At 43.9% G+C, this 10096-nt stretch overlaps 1 long non-coding RNA gene across 1 annotated transcript; it reads left to right on the plus strand.

Annotated features, from left to right (window-relative positions):
- Window positions 1-574: 574 nt before the first annotated feature.
- LOC119390843 (uncharacterized) lies at window positions 575-6913 on the plus strand. Its single transcript, XR_005183504.2, has 3 exons — window positions 575-683; window positions 3795-3877; window positions 6199-6913. It is a non-coding gene; the product is annotated as an uncharacterized LOC119390843 (long non-coding RNA).
- Window positions 6914-10096: the final 3183 nt, after the last annotated feature.

A 10096-nucleotide genomic window follows, 5' to 3' on the forward strand; every position in this document is an offset into this window, starting at 1 on the left:
AATTCTACTTGTGAGAGATAATGTGCACTTTCTGAGTTGAATTTTTGCCGCTAATTCACGGGTGTGTGTACTGTGTCCGTTTTTTTTTGTACTTTCATACTGAACTACCGCTCATGAGTCCCCTTTTGGCGTCGGCATACACAATGGGATCTCGAGACATCCGTTTCTTTTGAGAAACGATTACCACCGTATGACGATACATGAAGCACTCCCTGGCAACATTTCACAAATGTCGACGCGAACTGCTTGATATAACATCTATTGAAGAACTACTGAAGATTTTTATCGTTGTTTTTTCAGTAACACTGAAAAAAACAGACCGACAAGGTCCCTTTGCTGTTGCGTAAATATTCCACTAGTCGTATAATTTTCCACGGACAGAAATAGATGCTACGGAAGCTGTGTGCTTTCGCCGGTGCCCTTTTCAACAAATGCACGTTTCCTTGTCAACTGTCAACACGTTCGCGTGTTTTGTCAGACTGTTTTCGAGAGATGTATTTCCTGTTGTTTTTGTAGCATGCCACTGTACGTGTAATGAGTAACCTTGGACTGAAGCATATAAATAAGGACGCAAAGCCAATCAGTGCAAATGGTAGTTAGCAACTACTTGTGCACTGCTGCCTGAGCAAGTACCTCAATCACACAACTGGCTTTGTGCAACAGCACAGGGACAAGTGGCTGATGTAAGTATACTCCGCTCGTTTCCATTTTCTTTCACATGTGCTGAGCTGTATCATGCCTTTCTTTTGTTCATTCAAACCAAAGTCACAGAAGCTGTACGCACAAGACAGCAGCGAGCCTCGCACGTACGTCAAGTATCAAAACCTGCGTTACTTTTAAAACATTCGGGAAAACTAGCACGACATGGATGGCTGAATAATATCGTAACGTATGTAAGGACCGTAAAATTGCTTAAGAAACAGCGTGTTTGAAATGTTGCATGCAGCCTTAGGTCTCACGATCCACTCACTGCACAGCCAAGTGGTTATGAGATTGCACTGCTGAAAACGAGGTCGTAGTTTGGATTTCATCGGAGGAAACGCAGTGCAAAAAAGACGAGGACGAAGGAGACATGCTACACTGGGTGAGCCCTCTTCCGTGTCTCCAATTCGTCCTCGTGTTTTTGCGCTGTGTTTCCATCGCTAAGCATGCACCAGCACGCCTAAATCTGTCTTGTTCGACTTCGTATTTGCTTTATCTTGCTTAGGCGACTCCAGTCCCGCTACTAACCCTCTCCCGCTATTTCCGTCTGCCACGTTTATTGGGGAGCTGTGCTCTTGTTATTCCTTTATCCGTCATTTCTTTCTGTTACGAATAGGGAGGTGAGGCGCCCTATAAGATAAAAGTTATTTATGTACAATGTTGTCTATGCACAGCGGATATGCGTTCTGCCACATCCGTATGCTGCAACCTCAAAGCAGCATTACTAATGCATTATCGGACTGTAAATGTGGAAACGGTATGGCGTTGGTGACAACGATGTCACTGCTAGAATCACAAGCACCGGCGGACGCATTAAATACCCGGGACGTTAACGTTTTTGCGGTGTCTTCGAACTCGGCGTCCTGAGTTGACAAAATTCTTGCGTTTTATTCGGGGAATACCAAAGCGATTCGAAGGATGGGTTTACAGACGACTTGCAAAAGCCCGGCAGATACGTTCGCTTCGTACATTGATGCGAACAGATTTGTTCCGCAGAATGCCGCAAAGTGGAGGATGGTTGAGAATAAAAAATAGTCCTCCACATGTTTGACTCAGTTTGCTTCAATCGCCCTTTCTGTGCGATCTGCTAACACCCTGGTTCACAGTGGCGTAGCAGAAAGTTTTTCTGAAGGTGGGGTGGGGGGAAAGAAAAGGGGGGTCAATCACCCTTTATGCATCTTTGTGTCCGTTTGTATGTGTGCGTGTACATGTGCAATTGCAGGGGGGGTATGAGGGTTTAACCCCCCCCCCGCACACAGAACACCAATGGCTACGCCAATGCTGCTTAGCTCGTATGATAGATCAACTACCCCAAATAGGCATTGGTTCCTGGTTAGGATCCCATGCCAAGGCGCATCTTTTTTCCGAAAAAAGTGTTTCCTTCTTAGAAATGATATGGGTCTCCATTGCAGCTTTATGCCATAAGTGGGTGGCTGACAAGTTTACTCAGTAAAAAGCAGAACAGTAACGTAGTGTAGTGTACTTAGTAAAAAGCAGAACAGTAACAATAATTTCAAAAATATATCGAAGTGCCACATTGATACGTATACGATACAGACTAAATACAGAGTTCAATATAAGATGCTAAAATACAAGAGAAGCCTTTTTTAAAATGAGCTGTGCAGCACATCCTATCATATTAACCCTTTAATGCCTGAATTATGAAAGCGCCGAACAAAAAAATTTGTTTTTCATTTTTCAGCTTTAAATAGCAGCCTTAACACAAATCAGCAGTTGCATTATCCAAAATGCAACTTTCACGCATACTTTTAGGTATGTCGCGAATTCGCGACAACCGGCACTTAAGCCAATAGTAGCTCAATATGTTCAATGCAACGCAAGTATGGCATCGCCGCATCAATGAGGTGGATCTCTTCAGGGCGACGTAACTTGGCGTCGTCATTGTTGTTAAATGCAAGTTTGACTTTATTGCCTCCTACCAATCACGTGACATCGTCTCGGCCACCATATGTGCCCTAGACTCCGCCGCCCAGTATAGCCAACTTCTTGGGAGCCGACAGAATGACACGAAGGTGAAGGCACCGAGAAATAGATCTAGCTCACCACGAGAGAGAGCCAGTCCTTTGTTCGGATTTTTCTGCGTCGCAAACAGATCGCTCTGCTGAACGATGTGTTCCGTGAAGGTGTCATAAAAATTTCTTGAATTATTCAATAGGAGCTCGGACAGCGTCACAATGAGGTTGAGCGGTTTTCCAGTGTGGCATTTCCCGCTGTTCTTGACAGTCTTTTTTTTTTCCACCGCACTGCATGTTTTAGAGAGGCACTAGCTTGGCTGGTCTGCCACATCTTCGTCTTCATCTTCACTGCTCGATGAAGACACTCGTGCTTGTACATGAAGATCGGGATCGACATCGTCGTCTTCGCTGTCATTGAGACAGCTGTCGTCAGTTTTATCCTCAGGTGGCAAGCGCATGCGAAGCCTTTTTTCCCATAAAAAGAGCGGAAGTGCATCATGAACTTGTCATACCGGCAGTCATCACTGACTGACTCAAATGCCGGATGTCGCGAATTCGCGACATACCACAGAAGCGAGTATCGCGCAGGAGGTAACGTACTTGAAAACAATGTGACATGTCGTGTGCAACCTCTTGTATGCGTGCACATCGAAAAAATTTTATGGAGATGGAACTTACGTCCCTCGGGCAGAAAACAACGAAGAAGTGAGAGCTGTTGCACGTGCTTCGCGCTCTCCGGCAACTCATGCACAACACTGGGCTCCAGCTTGCAATACCTTACATGCAATGGCGCTAGATATCTCGTGCTGAAAGCTACGTTCGCCGCAAATACGTGACAGCCGCCGGTGAAGGCATCAACGTGTTTCGTGTGTTACTTAATCAGCGTCTTTCGGTATGTCGCGAATTCGCGACAACCGGCAGTAAAGGGTTAACAGCAATTAATTCGCACGTATGGCTCTAGCAAGTTCATGGCATACCCTGCCCAGTAATTTCACTTTGATACCGCTGCGCTGAATTGGTCACATTGCATTACCACTGCGTAAATAAAGATGCACAAACAGAAAATAAATGACGCTGTTTGAACTTTACGTGTGAGCCCGAAATGATGTCACGCAGTGTTTCCTGGCATCTGCAAGACCTGCCAAATATGAAGGTCTTCGCCTGTTTTGTGCTCCTGTGCGTTGCTGTAGCAATTTCAGGTGAGTATAAATTTTTATCCCATTACTAAAACAGCACTCGCATGAATACGGTTAAATCTGATCACCTAATACATTTTCGGCCTGTAGCACTTGTGTTTTTCTCTTGGCCCGAAACACTTGGGTAGAGCAGCATCACTCAAGTTAGTGCATCTGTAATTATCTTGTCTGCATGGAAAGGTTTTTGCGCCACCTACCATATTCCGGAAATAATTCGCAATTCAGAATTCGGGACGGTATAAAAATGATGCATTTCTAAGATAAGCCACTGTTGTTTTCTTGTTTGAACATTTCAGGCACTTCCTGTGTGCGTTTCAAAGTACCAACGGGAAACAAATATAATCAATAAAAATGCCGCAACACGAAACGCGAATTTATATGGTGTAAAAAGACCTTTTGCAATAACTTTGTGTATAATAGTAAAAAAAACGGCACTAAGATGTGGCATCATAGTTGGGTCGACATTTATGAGGCGGCACTAAAGATCATGGTACTTGCGTCAGCATTTAGCCTATGGTGCAGAATGGTGGGGAGTAATCCACTACAGTATCGAATATTGTTATGTTCGTTTTTTATATACAAGGTATTCTTTTTGAGAGCTGTTCTGTTTCTGTTTCTGTTAGTGCGTTTGTCCACACTATCACTTTGCAATGACATCGAAGAACGTTTTCACCATCCCTTTTAACCAGTATTCCAACTAATCAGAGATGAGAAAGTTATTAAAAATAGAAGACATCAATTGTACGGCTAGCTATTTTTCCACTCTGAGGAAGTCTCTTAAAATTCGGAATATCTCGAACAAATGATGTAGTAAGAACACTACGCTAGATACTACGCAATTACAGCGCTGTAAAGCTTTGTCGACTAGTGAAAATCTTGCCTCATGTAAATAAAATATTCTTAGTTTACCTAGTATCAAATGTCCCGACTTTTGCGCTGCTGTTTAAGTACCATTTATGGTACTTAAACAACAGCTCAAAAGGCGGGACCAAGGAAAAGAGAAGACACATGCGACGCACAGAGGAAGAATACACACGAAGAATATGATTCTTAGCAGCGACGCAATAATTTATTGTGCATGAGATGCGCCAAGCCACAGCTAAACGCCTTCAAGAGCGACATGGCAAGTTACCGGGCAGGTGCGCGACACAGTCACGACTTCATGCCGTCTACATCAGGCTCAACAGGCTCGATTGGCACACAAGCCCGAAGACATTGAAAGGGTTATCTTGTTCTAACTATGTTATTGTCATGCTTTTATTCACTGCGTGCACAGCAACAACGGGGTGGCAGCCTCACGGTCGCATAGCAGCAGCCAGACACATTTTCCCAAATTTGGCTGTCGGCGAAATCTTATCGTGATGTGTGCGGGAAAGGAAAATGTGCGAAGGTGCGCAACAGAGCCATTGGGGCCGTACGATCACGGAAATAAAGCGAGTTGTTGCTTGTTCTTCAGGGACGCACTACTCGCTTCTGTCTGCTGATTACCAGCCGCGTTCGCGTCCCGCGCATTTGGTGACCCGAACGTGATCGTAACGCCTCTACGGCCTTGGATCCTTGCTGATCCTTGGACTGACAGTGATGCGCTGCTGAACAAAGTGGTGCGAAATCGATTCGCGCCCACGGCGGTCCCATTTTAACAGGGGTCATACACAATGGTACCCAGGCACTTACATATAGTTGTAGGTTAGTTAACTCCTCATGGTCGAAACAAATCCGCTCCTATGGCGAGCCACATATTCTTATCGTGGGTGGGCGTCCAGGACCGCTCAAATATATTTTTCCTTAGTTCGTAGACGTGCTCAAAATGAGAAGTTCTCGTTTTCGCTATGCGTTGTTCTCAAAGTAATTCAGTGCTCTCATATAGGGCAGAAAGAATGTAAAGGAATCAGTATCTGTCTTCGGGTAGTGCTATTTTGCGTGTGCTTGTTAGTGGACTTGTTAGCATTGTTAGTGTGTTGTTAGTGCTTGCTAGTGTTGTTAGTGTTAGTAGACAGGCTGATGATGATGATGATGTTAGTGGGGGGAGTGATAGCCTTATGTCGTTGTGCTCATGTGCGTCATTTGTTCTAAAACAAGAGATTTTATCCTGACATATGTTTAAATGCACCCTTACGTTCGTTTGAAGCCATTCTTGTGAGCTTTCGAAGCCAACGACAATGATGAGCTGGAGCGTTTTTAGGCAGATGGTGGCAGATATTAAAATAATTTTTTATTCGATTCTACGATGTCTGCAGGGAAAGGAACTTGTATTCAGTGTTTATCCCATAATAAAACAGCGAACATGATGAAACATTTACTGCCTAATTTCTGTTTCTTTAAAGCAACGCGCAGTAAACACCATGATGGCCATGGAAGCAACACAGACGATACTTCTGGAAAGGGTCGCCGGCCTGGACAGCAAATTGGGTCACCTGACGATGAGAGTACATCACGAAGTTTTTCAAGTAGTGACCGTGGCAGCCAGAGTGCAGGAAGTGTTCTCGGTGGATCGCAGGCGTTACACGAAGGCCAGGAGGGTCGAAGTTATGTCGGAGGTCAAAGAAGGGCCGACAAACAGGGTACTAATATTGGAAGCCGCGACATTAGTAGCCAGCCACGTGCAAATCCGTTCCAAAATATGGGTAATAGCGAAAGTGCTCAATCTGCATCTAACTCAGCGCAGTCAGGTGCCGCTCGCAATGGAAATGGCGGCCTTGAAGACTTCAGTCGTGCCTACAGAAATGGCTATCGCCCTCGCGGTCCTTTTGAATATGACAGGCTGAGTAGGGAAGAAGGACAGCAAAATGGAAGAAGTTTTCGCCGACCATCACGCAAAGATGACGACAGTGGGAGTTGGGAAGGAGAGCAAAATGGACGACGTTTTCGCCGACCGACATGGAGAGATGACGACAGCCGCAGTAGCGAAGAAGAAAGACCACCACGTCGCAGAAATTTTGAACCACGCTACCGGGATGAGTACGGCAGCCGCAGCAGTGAGGAGTACAGACCTAGAAGAGAAAGCGGTCGCCCGTATCCGAGGCGTGGCGGTGAGGACAGCATGGAAGATCGAGGCCGTCCATTCGGACAACGCCGTCCAAGCTCCTTTGAGGGATTTGGCCGAAGTGGCTAAACGAGATGCATGCTCTTCGTGCGAGGCATTCGGCGATCTGGCAAGTATATTTTAACAGTAATAGAGGAAAGTTGTGCTTCACCGGTTGCTTAAGTATCCTCGTACTAAATTATAGCCATAGTTAGACATGAGGTGACTTCAGCGCCTAAAATCATTATTCGTGCCAATCATTTAAATACAGTATTAAGAAGAGTAGACGCAACAAGCGGTAATATATGACCCTCTAGCGGAGGTGCTATTTCGCCCGTTTTTTTTATCATTTCGTAACGGCCTGCTCGAAGAAAAAAATTAGTAGAGAATAATCTAGTAAATGCATTGACTTGGATCCTGCCCTTTGTATGTCGTTCATTGGTTCTCAAGGAAGTCAATCAGCTCAAGAGGCCATGATAACCAACTTCATATTTATTTTCGCACTAATTTACGTGTATTTATTATGAAAATTTACGTGGGTTCCACGAGCCATAAATCGCAGTACGAACAGGAAACTCTGGTATTCCACAATGAATACAATGTTTCTTCTTGTATAGATGAGTATCCCAAATCAAATCGAGTCTAGCTTCTAGGTAACCATTCCTTACTGACGTGCAAATTAAGTCGCGTTTAATAGCCCTATAAATATTATAACTACTTTTTTTTTCAAATAAAGGTAAAATAATCAGACGGACGTGCAGATCAGAAGAAAATGTTTTTTCTAGGCTTTGTAAGTTTGAAGAAAAGGCTGCAGAAGAAACATTCGGTTACCATCCAAGACCTCACAAAAGTCCAGTTGTACAGCATTCATGCTGCCACATTGTGCATAGCCTTTGTTTTTGAAGCTGATATTTTGTATGGCTCTTAGTCGCGAACCAGAAACCTTCCTTAAAGACAAAGTTGGCAAGGTATTCTCAACGTTTTAAAGGTATAGAGCCACTCAGAAAAAGAAAAGAAACTAAGAAGATAACAAAGAGGAAACAAAAGTGGCGGAATTTGGTAGTCCCAACCTTGCTGCTTACAACATCTCCTGTCTGTTTATCTTCATAGGTACTTCTCTCTTACTTTCTTCTAATTCTTCTAAAAGTTGTGCAAAGCTGTCTTGCCAAGAACCGCCACTATTTTGAGATAACGCTGCTATAGGCAACTCTAGCACCATACTCTCTTGTACGGTGTACAACGCCGCCTAATTTTCCATAGTGTCTTTAACCCCGTTTACTGAGGTTTATAGTCGCTAGAAAAGCGCGAGGTGATGTTTTGAAAAATTATGGCTTCATAATAGTGAATATGTAGAAATAAGTCAATTCCTCAACATTTTCATGACTAAGTCATACTGCATATGATTTTCCATGACCATCTAGTTATGAAGCCTAATAAACTTCGTTCACCAGGTGTATCGCATTAAGAGACGTTCTAACCAGTCTTTTTCTGCACATTTGGCCGAAAAACAAGTGTTTCTGCCTACTTGACACAGCTTGTTCTGCAAGAATGGTTCAACAAATTATATTGAGAGCGAAAGATAGTGGCAGTTAGGCGTAGTTTGTCGCTCGTGGTGTCATGTGAGTCTTCAAAAAACGCCTTGAGAAAGCAGTCCGCTAACGGTTACTTGAAATGCATACCATGCTAACTGCGCAGCAACGCAGTGAAAAAAAGATCGAAAAAAAAACCGAGCGAGCATGTTTTTTTTTTTTTGTTGCTATATAATGTTAGCTTCGAGTGCCGAAAGACTAATTAAAAAATCATAAATAAATGCCGCGTTAAACTACGCATGTTCAAAAGAGAAATGCTAGTTGGTATCCGCGTCACATAGATCGGTATGGTACGGTAATAAACACTTTATTGAAAGCATCCTGTGAAGTGCCACCCCTAAGGGTGAGCCCGCGGGGAGCAACCACGTGGGGATATCTAGTTCCACATTCAAATTACTCTACCGACTTAATGAGTTTTCTTGCTCTTTCCTTTCAGCGTTCCAGGAGTTTCTATAGAAATGAATTTGACTGGGGCCCATTTGGTTTGATTTTCCACGGAGCAGCGTTTCGTCGCTTCGCAACATCAACTGCATTTGGTACCAAGCATAGCTACATACAGCACTACAAAATACTGTACCATATTCAAAGCAAGCAGCACAAGCGCCAGAGTTATTAACCGTGGAACGCTTGACCGCATTACCTGCCCTGCTGAAAGAAGATATGTAAACCAAAGAATAATTTGGAAAATAAATTCAAGGTCATCACAAAGTATGAAAGTCTTTCAACGCCTCTTTGAAGAGGCTGTAGTGATGAGCACTGACTTCATCTACATCGAGTGCACGAATTGCGCCTGTGTGTGTCGAACAACTCACAAAAGGCAAATGTATACTTAGTTTTTAAATATTTTATACCTAATAACTGCTTGAAGATGGGTAGCAGTCGCCAGGAAATGGCAACTGCTTGATTTACATTTTTTTTATATTGCCATATACATCGTGAATTGGGAACATCAAAAGGAAGCCACCAAGAACCTTGTTGTGGGCACTGGTTATGCTGACGGGTTTCGTCACTTTACCACCACCAGTATTACGACTGGCAGCGTCTTGCAGCCTGATGCAGCTTCTAGTACCGAGTCCATAGTGGCGAAGGCGCAGTTGTCGATCTTCCGGAGTTTCCTCGTGTCACTGGGCGGCAACGTAAGACGACACTGCGCGCCTTCAGTGCTCAGTATTTGGCCTGCGACACTGCTGCCGTAGGTCATCGGCGATGGACACTTGTTGTGTCGGAAGTAAAATGAAAAAAAAAAGAGCGAAGCAATGTTTAAAACAAAGGAGAAAAGAAACTACACGAACGCAATGCTTTGTTGCTACGAAGCACATTTTTTTTCTTGATCGCAGTTTCTAGCGATACACGCACATGCGGGGTTGTACCTAATAGTAACCGGACTGGCACTGCGTTGGGCGGAGATACCGTATTTATTAAGCAATTCTCCCACTAAGCTAGCATAGTGACACACCTTACGAGTTCATTGTATCCATTGGATTTTCCGAGGGCGGTTTTCTCTGTGTGCGGTGATTTTTTAGTTAAAAAGTATCGTGCGTTTGGCTTTTTTTTGTGATGGCTGATTTAAGCTAAATTTGTGCGGATATGAAACTTTATTTCGGAATAGTA

Source organism: Rhipicephalus sanguineus, chromosome 4, assembly GCF_013339695.2.
Source record: "Rhipicephalus sanguineus isolate Rsan-2018 chromosome 4, BIME_Rsan_1.4, whole genome shotgun sequence".
NCBI classification, from domain to species: domain Eukaryota; kingdom Metazoa; phylum Arthropoda; class Arachnida; order Ixodida; family Ixodidae; genus Rhipicephalus; species Rhipicephalus sanguineus.